This window comes from Cyprinus carpio, chromosome B22 (assembly GCF_018340385.1).
Source record: "Cyprinus carpio isolate SPL01 chromosome B22, ASM1834038v1, whole genome shotgun sequence".
NCBI lineage: Eukaryota > Metazoa > Chordata > Actinopteri > Cypriniformes > Cyprinidae > Cyprinus > Cyprinus carpio.
This window is the reverse complement of record NC_056618.1, coordinates 28,877,334-28,891,748: the sequence shown is the minus strand read 5'-3', so window position 1 is coordinate 28,891,748 and position 14,415 is coordinate 28,877,334. Positions and strand designations below refer to the sequence as shown.

Below are 14,415 nucleotides of genomic sequence, written 5' to 3'. Positions count from 1 at the left end.
TGACAAGTGACCAAGAGCAGTTATTTAACTGACTGATGAGGTAGTTCCATGCCGAATGAGGTAGTGAGCGGTGAGTGAGCAGAACAATGCTGCACAAGTGACTAGTGCATGCCATCATATAATTAGTGGTGGTGCCTGGGGAAGAAGAGGGGAGGGGGGGCAGGTTCGGGAGGGAGTTCAGCTTCCTGACAGCCTGGTGGATGAAGCTGTCCTTCAGTCTGCTGGTCCTGGCCTGGAGACTCCGCAGTCTCCTCCCTGATGGCAGCAGACTGAAGAAGCTGTGTGATGGGTGAGTGGGATCACCTGCGATGCAGAGGGCTTCGAGGGTGAGACGTGTTCCATAAATGTCCTGGAGGGAGGGTAGAGAGACACCAATGATCTTCTCAGCTGCTCTCACTATGCCCTTACATATGCCGGCAACCGCTTCACCACACTAACATACAAATATAAACGATAGACTTTTTTTATTATTATAAACATTAATGACTGTCATACTACTTTATAATTCGTCCTTCCTGGTGTACTGTATATTGTACCGTTATATAGTTACAATTCAGAATAGCTGTTTTCTCTGCAAATATATAGTAAATTCTGTGATCAAAGCTGAATTTTCAGCATAATTACTCTGGTCTTCAGTGTCACATAATCCTTCAGAAATCATTCTAAAAGGCTGATTTGCTCGAAACATTTCTGATTATTATCAGTGTTGAAAACAGTTGTGCAGCATCATATTTTTGAGGAAAATGTGATACATCACCTTGCAGTCTAGAGTAAGAGTTAAAATAATACTTTTATTCAACAAGGATGCTTTAAATTGATTTAAAGGTGACATATCATGAAAATCTGACTTTTCCAGGTTTTAAGTGCTATAATCAGGTCCCCAGTGCATTTACCAACCAAGGAAACGTGAAAGATTAACCCAGTAACTATTTTGTTTTGGTAAGCCAAGGGATCTCATATTACCACCCTTTAATCTGTAAATTTACAGGTGCATCAAAATAAATTAGAATGTCGTGGAAAAGTTCATTTAAGTAATTCAACACAAGTTTCACAATTTGAGTATTAAAATCAATTCAGTGCACACAGACTGAAGTAGTTTAAGTCTTTGGTTCTTTTAATTGTGGTGATTTTGGCTTACATTTAACAAAAAACCCACCAATTCACTATCTCAACAAATTAGAATACTTCATAAGACTAAAAAAAAAAAAAAAATGGTGAATTGTTGGCCTTCTGGAAAGTATGTTCATTTACTGTACATGTACTCAATACTTGGTAGGGGCTCCTTTTGCTTTAATTATTGCCTCAATTCGGCGTGTCTGATAAGTTATCAGCACTTCTCACTTCTTATGTAATACCAAATCCCATTTACACTTTCACACAGCCCATCAGCACATCTACACCTTTAGTCCTTCCTCTGTCCTCTTGACAATCTGGTGAGTTTGCTGGCCGGTCAAGCACACCAACACCATGGTCATTTAACCAACTTTTGGTGCTTTTGGCAGTGTGGGCAGGTGCCAAATCCTGCTGGAAAATGGAATCAGCATCTTCAAAAATCTGGTCAGCAGAAGGAAGCATGAAGTGCTCCAAAAAATTTCTTGGTAAACGGGTGCAGTGACTTTGGTTTCCAAATAACACAATATCACCATATTCTAATTTGTTGAGATAGTTAATGGGTGGATTTTTGTTAAATGTGAGCCAAAATCATCACAATTAAAATAACCAAAGACTTAAACTACTTCAGTCTGGGCGCATTGAATTTATTTAATACACGAGTTTCACAATTTGAGTTGAATTACTGAATTAATCTTTGTCCCCACCCCACAGGATGACACTATTCATACCAGAAGAGCCTGTGCCATCTCTATGCACCTACTTGAATGAAGACCCTGAAAAACTAGTAAGGGCATATTTGGTGAGTTCATGAGAAAATTCAGTTTCAAAAGCCCATATATTCTGTACTTGGGCCGTGTTTTTTACTATTGGCTACAACAAAAATGTGACATGAGAGAACACACAACTTTGTCAAATAACTGAGCTGGACAAATTATTCATCTATAGGAAACTGATGGTACACTATGACAAAGTACTAATGTGAATTGGTTGATGCATTAAACCAATTATATTTTAATTCATATTGGCTGAGCTCTCTTGGGGCCTAATTTACTAAACCGTGTAAACCAATACTAAAGATTTAAATTGATCTGAAAGGCAGAAGAGGCATGCCACAAAAGTGTAAAAATAAACGGCATCAGAAAACTGTACATGCATGCTTTTGTTTTATTTCAGTGCATTATATTCTAAGATGGTTCTAATGTTTTAGCCACCTTATTCATTTTAAATATGGTGTCCAAATAAAATTATAATAATCTTATAATATAATGCACTGCAATAATACTCCAGCACCCACTGTGACCTATAATTATCACCTTTCTGACACTTTCAAGTTAAAAACTGAGCAATTATAACCTTGTAAATGTAGAATTCACAGGAGAGCTCCTGTACTGAATTGAAGTTAACCTTACAGATATACATTATATAGTGGCCATTGAATGTATAATTTTGCAATATTTTTTTTTTTTTTTTGATCTTTCATGTATTTCATCCCACAGGATTCAGATATTGAGTCACAAAGTACCATGGAGCAAACTGTGATGGGAGTATATGTCATACTGAAGGAGGTAGCGCTGCCTGATGATGACCCACAGGACACTGGTGTCCTAATTGAAGGTGTGGAAGTCCTCAGTGACCTGAGTAGCATTGTGCAGGCTTGTGCTCTGTTATTTGGGCTGATAAACTGTCTGAACCTGAGCTACTCAGCAGAGCTCAAATGCACTTTTGAAGTCATGCAGAAGATCTTTCTCAATCTAAATGGACAGAGGTTGTCATCCAAGGCACAGCTCTTAAAAAACAAGCTTTTGGAGTAAGTGAGCTTGAAAAAGACAGAAAAGTCAAACAAAATGCACTTGGAGTTCCTTATGTACTGCATGTGGACAACATTATTTTTATTTTTTTTGCCACAGTTCCTCCAAATAAGCTACTGGAGCAATTGAGCTTGAACAAGACTGGTGTACTTCAGGAAGATGCACATTTGTAATTCGATATAATTCAATCAGGACCACTTCCGTCAAGTATATTTATGACAATTATATTGCATACAGTTAGTGTTGCCGGTATGGTTATGTTCTGGGCAAGACTCCACACGCCTGTCCATGCAGCCATGCTTGGACAGACCGGGAAGAGCAACAAGACAACCCCGCCGGGGTACAGAACAGAACCATTATATGCATACATAATTATAATTCACAATTACATGAGTTGTAAAGGAAATGTGATAGAGACTGCTTCCAATGAAGAGACTGTAAAGAAAGAACAAAGATTGGATTACAGGTTCAGTTGGTGGAGTTGGGGTTGGAGGAGGGAGTTAATTGCAAGCAGCGATGCGACGGAAGAGATGCAGAAGAATGGGAATTTAAATAGACCGCATGTGATAGGTGTCAAGACTGGACTGGTACACGTCAGGAACAGCTGACTGTCGGCTGATGCAAGCGTGACTAACGTGGCCTGACTGAACTATCGCGATGCTGAATACTCTTTTATTCACAGTTCCTTTAAACAGGGTGCTGGAGCAAGTGAGTTTGTTTGTTTTAAATGGACTGAGACTACAACAGTGTTTTACCAAAGGGACAACTGGCAGAAGCAGTTGTTTCACACTTAGAGATATAGCAACATGTCTACACTGGTAATTTAGAATTATCAAAATTTTCATGTGATATCATCACAGCAAGCTGCTGCAAGTTTTTGTTTAATTTTTAATTTTTTTTTTTTTATAAAAAGTATTGCATCTCTTTATTATTATTATTATTATTATTATTATTATTATTATTATTATTAATACACAGCTCAAATTGTTACACTCACAATTGTTTGTTTTATCTTATGTTTATTCATTATTATATAATAATATTAATTAAATAATTTATTATCATACCAAAGACCTACTTTACAAATTCCCAAAAAAAAATTGTTTTAAATAAAATGGCTTAATTTTTAAGAAGTTTTAAGACCGAAAGGGCGTTAAAGTCCTACAAGCGTTGTTTGGGGATCTGTTTTCTCAAGAGCCAAGATTTTGTTGGTTAAATGTTTCTTATACATTGTGTTAGAAACACTAAAATGGATAGGAGGCTTAAAGTGAAGAAAGCAGTTTTAACTTTATTGGTGCATGTTAAAGCCTAATGAAAAAAATAAAATTGTTTGCATGTTTTCTGTGCTTTTTTTTTTTTTTGTAGATTACTGAACTTTTGATAATGTCTTGCTTCTTAGTGCTGTCATCTAAAACAAATCTAATTGAAACAACAATATGGATATTCATTAAACTACCAAAACCATACATGAACAAGACATTAACTAGTCGATGTAACAAGGCATAATTTTATTGAATTGAACTGCTTTACTGACATTGAGTGAATAAGAATAAATTTGATTAGACTAACACAATACAGACATTTTAATTGCAAAGAAGTTACATTATCTAAATCGTTTAATCTACAAATGTATATTGTGTTCATATAAAATATCAGATGCATAATGGGTGCTACGATTAAATCACAATATCAGATGCATAATGGGTGCTACGATTAAATCACAATAAAATTTTTGAGTACTACAGCCACTACAATGTAAACACAGAGCAACGATGGTGATGTCACTGTATCTTCTCCTCGGTTTCCTTGATTAGTGGATTCGTTTCCTGTTTCTGCTGTTGATTCTGCAAAAAACAGTAAAGAAAAAACAACATCATTGCACTGTGATGAAACAAATCTGTCTTTAATTACAGATCTGAACACTTACTGTATTCAGATGTTCTAAAAATTTATTTACAATTAATTAAAATCATCACACATTTATCAGTTACTTTCACACACCGTTGATGATCAGCTCTACAGTCTTCTGTTCAGATGAAGGCGTGATGTGACAGATGTATTTTCCTGCATGAATATGTTCAAGATTGTTGAGTTTGATGGAGAAGTTTCGTCTCAGATACTCAGGCGGGAAACTTTCAGCTCTGTTTTTGTACTCTTGGTCCTGTAACACTACTGAATCTTCACCCTTGACTATATCATACACAATTTTGCTGCCATTGTGTCTCCAGTGCACAATAATGTCTTGAAGTTTAAGATAATGTTCAGTTGAAGAACATGGCAGAACAACAGAACCACCAATAATAGCCTCTACTGTGTCCTGCAGAGATACTAAAAAAAAAAACACACTTTAACTGTAAACACATATGTCTGCCATTACATTTACATTTAGTCATTTAGCAGATGCTTTTATCCAAAGCGACTTACAAATGAGGACAATTGAAACAATCAAAATCAACAAAAGAGCAATGATATATAAGTGCTATAACAAGTCTCAGTTAGCTTAACGCAGTACACGTAGCAAGGTCTTTTTAAATAATATAATAAATAAAAAGAAAACAGATAGAATATAAAAAGAATAGAGCAAGCTAGTGTTAGAGGTCTTTTTTGCTTTTGTTAATTGTATAATAAATGAAAAGAAAACAGATATAATACAAAAAGATTAGAAAGCTATTTAGTTTTTTTTTTAAATAAAAGTTGGAGTTGGGCAGGTCATTCCACCAGGAGGGAACATTTAATTTAAAATTCCGTAAAAGTGATTTTGTGCCTCTTTGGGATGGCACAATCAAGTGACGTTCACTTGCAGAATGCAAGCTTCAAGAGGGCACACAAGTCTGAAGTAATGAATTTAGGTAAAGGGGTGCAGAGCCAGTGGTGGTTTTGTAGGTATACCTCAATGCCTTGAATTTTATGCGAGCAGCTATTGGTAGCCAGTGCAAACTGATAAACAGAGGTGTGACGTGCATTCTTTTCGGCTCATTAAAAATTAATCTTGTAATTAATACAGTATAAGTTAATATGGCATGGATTTAACTGAGATGTAGTTTGTTTTGTTCTCACCTTTGGTTATGAGCACTGAAAGTATACAGATGAAGCAGCAACTACAGAACCAGAAAAAAAAAATCAGTAGATCATGGCACTAGTAATGAGAATCAGGAGTTTAATTCCCACATGGGATAAGAATATGTATATATTTTCAAACAAATATATATACAGTCTCTCACAGTCATCTCATCTTTTCATGTGACAAATTATATCATTTGGACTCCACTGGAGTCCTCTTCCACTCCTCCATGACGACATCACTGAGCTGGTGGATGTTAGAGACCTTGCGCTCCTCCACCTTCCGTTTGAGGATGCCCCACAGATTCTCAATAGGGTTCAGATCTGGAGACATGCTTAGCCAGTCTATCACCTTTACCCTTAGATTCTGTGGTGTGTTTGGGGTCGTTATCATGTTGGAATACTGCCCTGCGGCCCTGTCTCCGAAGAGAGGGGATCATGCTCTGCTTCAGTACGTCACAGTACATGTAGCTCCAGTGCCGGCAGCACTCATGCAGCCCCAGACCATGACACTCCCACCACTATGCTTGACTGTAGGCAAGACACACTTGTCTTTGTACTCCTCACCCGGTTGTCGCCACACACGTTTGACACCATCTGAACCAAATAAGTTTATCTTGATCTCATCAGACCACAGGACATGGTTCCAGTAATCCATATCCTTAGTCTGCTTGTCTTCAGCAAACTGTTTGTGGGCTTTCTTGTGCATCATCTTTAGAAGAGGCTTCCTTCTAGGACGACAGCCATGCAGACCAATTTGATGCAGTGTGCGGCGTATGGTCTGAGCAATCACATGCAGAGATGCCACCCCTTCAACCTCTGCAGCAATGCTGGCAGCACTCATACGTCTATTTCCCAAACACAACCTCTGGATATGACGCTGAGCACGTGCACTCAACTTCTTTGGTTGAGGCCTGTTCTGAGTGGAACCTGTCCTGTTAAACCACTGTAAGGTCTTGGCCACCGTGCTGCAGCTCAGTGTCAGGGGCTTGGAAAACTTCTTATAGCCTACGCCATCTTTATGTAGAGCAACAATTCTTTTTTTCAGATCCTCAGAGAGTTCTTTGCTATGAGGTGCCATGTTGAACTTCCAGGGATCAATATGAGAGAGTGAGAGCAATAACACCAAATTTAACACACCTGCTCCCCATTCACACCTGAGACCTTGTAACACGAATGAGTCACATGACACCGGGGAGAGAAAATGGCTAATTGGGCCCAATTTGGACATTTACATTTAGGGGTGTACTCACTTTTGTGGCCAGCGGTTAACACATTAATGGCTGTGTGTTGAGTTATTTTGAGGGGACAGCAAATTTACACTGTTATACAAGCTGCACACTCACTACTTTACATTGTAGCATAAATATTTACAAAAATGTGAGGGGTGTACTCACTTCTGTGAGTGATCATATTGATTGAATCATTCAATCTGAATACAGTTTATTGCTATTTTGACAAGCCTGCCAATAATATATATATATATATATATATATATATATATATATATATATATATATATATATATATAGTGTAATAATACAATGTAACACTTTTAAGGACAAATTCTCACTATTAACTACTTGGTTATTAGCATGTTTATTAATAACATATTGGCTTATTTATTAGTACTTATAAAGCAAATATTAATGCCTTATTCTGAATGACCATATTTTAGATTCCTTAATCCACCCGACACCTTAACAACTACCTTACTAACTATTAATAAGCAACAGAATGTGAGTTAAATGAAGCAAAATACATAGTTAATAGTTAGTTACTAATGAGAATTGGTTTTTAAAATAAAGTGTGAGCATTATAAACTAGTGTAATACTACACTCCCTGAAAAAAAATAGGTACAACTGTATGGTTTAAATCACCATCTGTAATAAAAAAATAAAAAACCAAATACTTCACATCATATTATATGGCAGAATCATTATTTTACACATCCCAAAGACTTTGCAACTAATTTAACAAATATATCCATTAATTTCTCTTAATAATATATTAAATATATTGAATCATGTATATGCTGAAGTCATCCATAAATGTACAATTTAGTTAATGTTTATAAGGGGAGCATCTTTACACTTACCCTACTGATACAACATTAAATACCTTGAATCCACTGTAAGACTAGACAAGTCAAATTACTATCAAATGAAACGAACTGCACAGGCAACGAGATTCAAGATGATGATACAAAATTGCTATTTCTACTTGCTAAAGACAAAATAATAATTGCAGCTATTTGCCTGATGATAAACCTGTTAATTAGGAATAAATGATAAATTAATGTATTAATGATAATTTTGAAACCAAAACATGACAAGCTAGTTGCAGATAGCTAGCACGCAAACTAGGCCCTGTACATGTGTTTGCCCAAATAACATTTCATTCAGCATTCATCCAACATACCTGATCATCATCATGGTGCCCAAATAATATTAATATGTTTTATTTAAATGTACTGATATAGATATGTCTGAAATTTAAATTAAATACTATTTTTTAAACAAAAGAGTGATCGTACACGCTTCCGTGTCAATATGCCATGTGTGCTACGGATGACATCAGACGTAAGTGACGTCAATGGCAACCACGTGAACGATCAGAAATGCGCAGCAGATATTTGTTAATCATACTCAAATGAACTTCAGTATATTCAAGACACCTGAGACAGAAGTTGACTTTTGCAAGCATTTCACATGTACTCTTCAACTTCTACATGTCTCTTTCTAAACAACGGCTGAGGAAATTATGGCAAATTTGTAATTTTTGTCTCTTCTGACCAACATAATCAATCTCTGGCTGCATTAGTTATAAATCTTTTCAGCTGGCAGCTATAGGCATCCTTACATGTTTTCTTTTTAGTAAAATGAAAAGGAATAAATGAAATGAGCACATTTAATCAGTAACTTACATGAGTATGAGAATGATTCTTCCTTTCTTAAACTCCTCTGAGAAAATTCTGGATTCTCAAGTGAATCATTTATCTGAATAATGTCTCATTCCTGTTGTCATTGAGTCTTTTCTTGTCTTGACTTCAGTTTGTTTGTCACTGTAAGAGCAGGATAGGATCGCAGAGGAGCTTCCCGTCACATTTTCATTTTTTGAGCTGCAGAGAAACCAAAAGAGAGAACTGAAAACAACTACAATCTGGATTTTCCATGAAATGCCTTTCAAAATTTGCTTGATATTAACAACACCAACAGATGCAGTTAAAAAACAGAAAAACAGTTACTCTCTACTGAAGAGTATATAGATGTAGATACTTGCATTGAGTTTTTTTTTGCTCCATATCTGGGTTCAGTCCAGAAAGGTCTGGCTCATAGTTTCTGTCACTTGTCTTCATCCTGACAGACTGAACAAGTGCTGTTAAAAAACTGGATTGACTCTGTCAATCTGATGGGAGGAGAGTTAGCTGTCAGACCTGATGAGCAGGTGAGTAGGCAGATCATGTGTTTAAAAACAAAACAAAAGCAACTTCTGTTAAAAATAAATGCACCTGAACTCCCTCTGATAATGATATATAAAGATATATAAAGATATATGAAAGAGAGGGAACTAAAACATCAGGGACATTCATGAGTCTTTCAAATGGTTTTCAACGATGAAAACAAACAGTTGACAAGAAATCACCTGCATTGTTTTTATGTATTTTTATGTATTTATTTATTGCTCCGTATCTGGGTTCAGTCCAGAAAGGTCTGGCTCATAGTTTCTGTAACTTGTCTTCATCCTGAAAGACTGAACAAGTGCTGTTAAAAAACTGGATTGACTGATGGGAGGAGAGTTAGCTGCCAGACCTGAAGAGCAGGTGAGTGGGCAGATCATGTGTTTAAAAACAAAAGACTGCAGATTCAATTAAAAATGAATGCACCTGAACTCCTTCTGATAATGATACAGTATATACCCCTCGGGCTGGCTGAAATGTAGGGCTCTAAATCTCCAGCCTTTTTTTTTTTCTTCTTCTTTTTTTCTTGCAAAGTGGTTTTGTTTTATGACCACTGCATCTTTTAGTTTTTCTGCTTCTGTTGTAAATGTCTGTTACAGAGATGGGCACTCGGTTTAGTGACTCGGACTCGAGTCGCACTCGAGTTGCATTTTTATAGACTTCAGACTCGACCTGAAATGACTCCAGACTTGACTTGACTCGAGGAAAAGGACTCGTGAATATTTTAAAAGCAGCTCGAGTCTTTGATCCTTAAATACTTCTATAACTGATTTTGAACAGCGGAGCGAATCTCATAACAAGTGCTCAGGATCATTTATGTTGTATCCTCTAGTATTTTTTAATTGTAACCAATCATGCTTTATTCAAGCCCTTTCAGCTCTGTGTGCTCTCTCTCTCTCTCTCTCTCTATCTATCTCTCTCTCTCTCTCTCTCTCTCTCTCCAGACGTGCCCTGGCGCCAAGTTAAAGAGGTTCGAATGACACAAGACACAAAATGATAGATAACTTTTTCACTACAACAGCAGAAAAAACGCACTCGGTTACTGAGATAACCTCGGTTCCCTGAAATATGGGAACGAGTACTGCGTCGAAGACGCTATGGGAAAAACCCCTTTTTTCTCCTGAACTGACACCTTATTTAATCATGCAGTGAAACTGCACGTCCATCAGTTTGTGTATAGTGTATAGAAACGAACCAATGGCTCGTCATCCACGAACCAATAACATATAACACCGAAAAACACCAAAACAATCCACAATGCCCCTGGCCATATAACCATACAATCCCCCACAGCCCCACAGGCATTCAGGTTACTTCGACTGAAGTGATGACTGAGTCGTGCAGCCTTTTAGCACGGCAAGGAACGCAGTACCTGTTCCCGTATTTCAGGGAACCGAGGTTACGTTAGTAACCGAGTACGTTCCCTTTCAATACTTCACTCGTACTGCATTGAAGACACTATGGGAACCCAGTTAAATCACGCCATGCTAAGAAGGGGGGAACGACCAATGCAATCATACTTGATATATGATACCAAGATATGACAATAGCAACTAGGAGCAGAATAAGCTCAGTGAGGTTATTTCTGGCCTAGCTTGATCGTCCCATGCTCGTAATGCCTCGGCGCCTAAGGGACCAAGCGCACATGAGCAGATTTGAGTCTTGGGCAAAGAATGGCCAAGAGCATGAGACTGAGGAACAAAAGGTGATCTTACACAGAAAGAACCCTAGCATGAAGTCCCGGGACGTCTAGATTATAAAATCTAGCAAATGTGGACGGCGAGTTCCAACCAGCCACTGCACAAATTTCTGCGGTAGTCACACCACTAGACCATGCCCAAGGCGAAGAGACTGCTCTCGTCGAATGGGCACTTACTCCAATGGGGCATTGCAGGCCCAAGGAAGAGTAGGCTAGCTGAATCGCGTCCACAATCCACTTAGAAAGCCTTTGCTTTGAGACAGGCAACCCTTTGGTGCGGCCTCCAAAACAAACAAAGAGCTGTTCTGATTGCCTTATCGGTGCAGAGCGCTCCCTGTAGGCTCTCAGTGCCCTTACAGGACATAGTAGATTCAGCTCTCGATCTTCCTCTGTGTTTTGTAACGCAGAGAGAGTAACCACTTGTGCTCTAAAGGGTGTGGAGAGCATCTTTGGTAAATAGCCATGCCTTGGCTTCAGGATGACCTTAGAGTCCTTAGGCGAGTGCTTGCAAATCGCCCACGCGCTTTACAGATGCTAGTGCCAGTAGCAGAGCACTCTTCAGCGACAGGGCCTTCAGGCTGATGGATTGTAGCGGCTCAAAGGGGGCACCCTTTAAGGCTCCCAGCATCGTGGGCAGGTCCCATGAAGGGATAGTGAGAGGGTGTGGCGGATTAAGCCTTCTGGCACCTCATAAATCGAACGACAAGGTCGTTTTTGCCCACCGACTGGCCTGCTATAGGGGCGTGTGACGCCGCTATAGTCGCTATGTAGACCTTGAGCATGGAGGGGGACCACCCCTTATCCAAGAACTCTTGTTAACCTTTTCAGTATTGAGTTTAAAATATTTTAGCGGTCCCCCCAGAGTGAGTTTAAGATGACCGTTATTTTAGAACGTTCCCCTTACTGTTTCCATGGTGACGCGTCAGGCTTGTCACGTGACACACCGCGTATACAATAACACTGTATGTCAGATGGATCACTTTTATTTCATTTTTCCTTTTTTATTTAAAATATTCACAGACTTGGTTACCATGTCATGAACAATCTGATATTCCGATTCACAAATATGTGTAAATGAGTGTGTTTTGTAATTTAAAAAACCTTTCTAAATGATCTTGATCGTGATCTGTAATGTGAGATGGGCACCGCTATGTTTGTTCGCACTGCAGTTCAGAGAGTCCTGTCAGTCGCATTTATAGCACATGAATTCATAATTTCTCCCAAAATACAAGTAATAAGTGGGCGGTGAACTGGGTGAAGAATAGAGTGAACTTTATAGTTACTTATACCATGATATGAATAAAAAATCTGCAAATTAAATTTAAATGGATTATTAATGTTGCTTCCATAGACATATGTGTGTATTTTTAGTCTAAATGTATTGTTTTACTAGTACTTATGTGTATTTAAATGTCTGAAACCTGAAATATGCATTATGTGGTTAAATAAACATATGCATTATGTGGTTAAGAACACTGCATAGTTGTAAAAATATGACAAGAGCAGTGCACGTCTCTCTCTGGCTCAGCGCCAGCCAACGCGCGAAAACGCAGTTTGAATATGTCACATAACCCAAGTCACACAAAAATAAAAATCCCATACCATAAACCCAACCGCACAAAAATAAAAATCCCGAACTCCAAAATGACAGTATTACGGATACGTCACAGGAGGCAGGGTCTTCGCCATGGTCTGAGCACCATGCGGAGAACACCGACCACTTATAGGCGTAGAGGGATCTTATAGACGGAGCTCTAGCCTGTGAAATAGTGTGTAGTATGCACTCAGGGAGTCCCGTGGGTTGCCGTTGAGCGACCAGAGGTGCAGAGCCCACCTGAGAAAGGAGGTTCCGTCTCAGAGGAATGGGCCACGGGGCCGCCGTCAGCATCTATGACAGGTCGGCTATCCAATGTTGCTTTTTCCAGAGTGAGGCCACAAGAAGAACTCTGCATCTCTGATCCCTGACCCGCTTGATTACTTGGGGAATCAGAGGAATTGGAGGAAAAGCGTAAAGAAGGCGGTTGGGCCAGTCCTGGGCCAACGCGTCCTCGATCTTGGAAAAATGTGTTGGGCAATGAGAGTTGTCTTTTGAGGCGAAGAGGTCTACAGTATTTCCGCTTCGCCAAAGATCTCCCATATCTTCTGGACTGTCTGCTGGTGAAGTCTCCACTCCTCTGAGGGTTCTCCGCTTCTCTACAGCATGTCCGCGCCCTGGTTCATTTTTGCCCGGTAGGTGCAGTGCCCTCAGGGAACCCAGGTTGTTCTGGGGCCCATTCCAGCAGTTTGCGCCGTTAGCCTAAAGAGTCGCATCGATGACAGCCCGCCTTGGTGAGTTATGTATGACTAGGCCATGACTTCCCCAATAATGCAATCAATAGAACAAGGGATATGGTGCAAAAGGAAACAAAGTCCAAATTAAAAGAAACCATGACAGTAAGAGCTATCATTAAAGTGCATCTGTGTTTTTTTTTTTTTTTTTTTGCTGCACAGTACACACACACACACACACACACCACACATTATATACAGTATATACACACACATAGTGGGTACGGAAAGTATTCAGACCCCCCTTAAATTTTTTTTCACTCTCTGTTATATTGCAGCCATTTGCTAAAATCATTTAAGTTATTTTTTTTTTCCTCATTAATGTACACACAGCACCCCATATTGACAGAAAAACACAGAATTGTTGACATTTTTGCAGATTTATTAAAATAGAAAAACTGAAATATCACATGGTCCTAAGTATTCAGACCCTTTGCTCTGACACTCAAATATTTAACTCAGGTGCTGTGCATTTCTTCTGATCATCCTTGAGATGTTTCTACACCTTCATTTGAGTCCAGCTGTGTTTGATTATACTGATTGGACTTGATTAAGAAAGCCACACACCTGTATATATAAGACCTTACAGCTCATAGTGCATGTCAGAGCAAATGAGAATCATGAGGTCAAAGGAACTGCCTGAAGAGCTCAGAGACAGAATTGTGGCAAGGCACAGATCTGGACTAAGGTTACAAAAAAAATTCTGCTGCACTTAAGGTTCCTAAGAGAACATAATCCTTAAATGGAAGACGTTTGGGGACGACCCAGTACCCTTCCTAGAGCTGTCCGTCCAGCCAAATTGAGCTATCGTGGGGGAGTAGAGCCTTGGTGAGAGAGGTAAAGAAGAACCCAAAGATCACTGTGGCTGAGCTCCAGAGATGCAGCCGCGAGATAGGAGAAAGTTGTAGAAAGTCAACCATCACTGCAGCCCTCCACCAGTCAGGGC

The 14,415-nt window shown here is 38.9% G+C and overlaps 1 long non-coding RNA gene across 1 annotated transcript; it reads right to left on the bottom strand.

Annotated features, from left to right (window-relative positions):
• Positions 1 to 4,612: 4,612 nt before the first annotated feature.
• Positions 4,613 to 9,098, bottom strand: LOC109066029. Its single transcript, XR_006158001.1, has 4 exons — positions 8,909 to 9,098; positions 5,979 to 6,019; positions 4,923 to 5,249; positions 4,613 to 4,765 (listed from the first exon to the last, which is right to left on the bottom strand). It is a non-coding gene; the product is annotated as an uncharacterized LOC109066029 (long non-coding RNA).
• Positions 9,099 to 14,415: the final 5,317 nt, after the last annotated feature.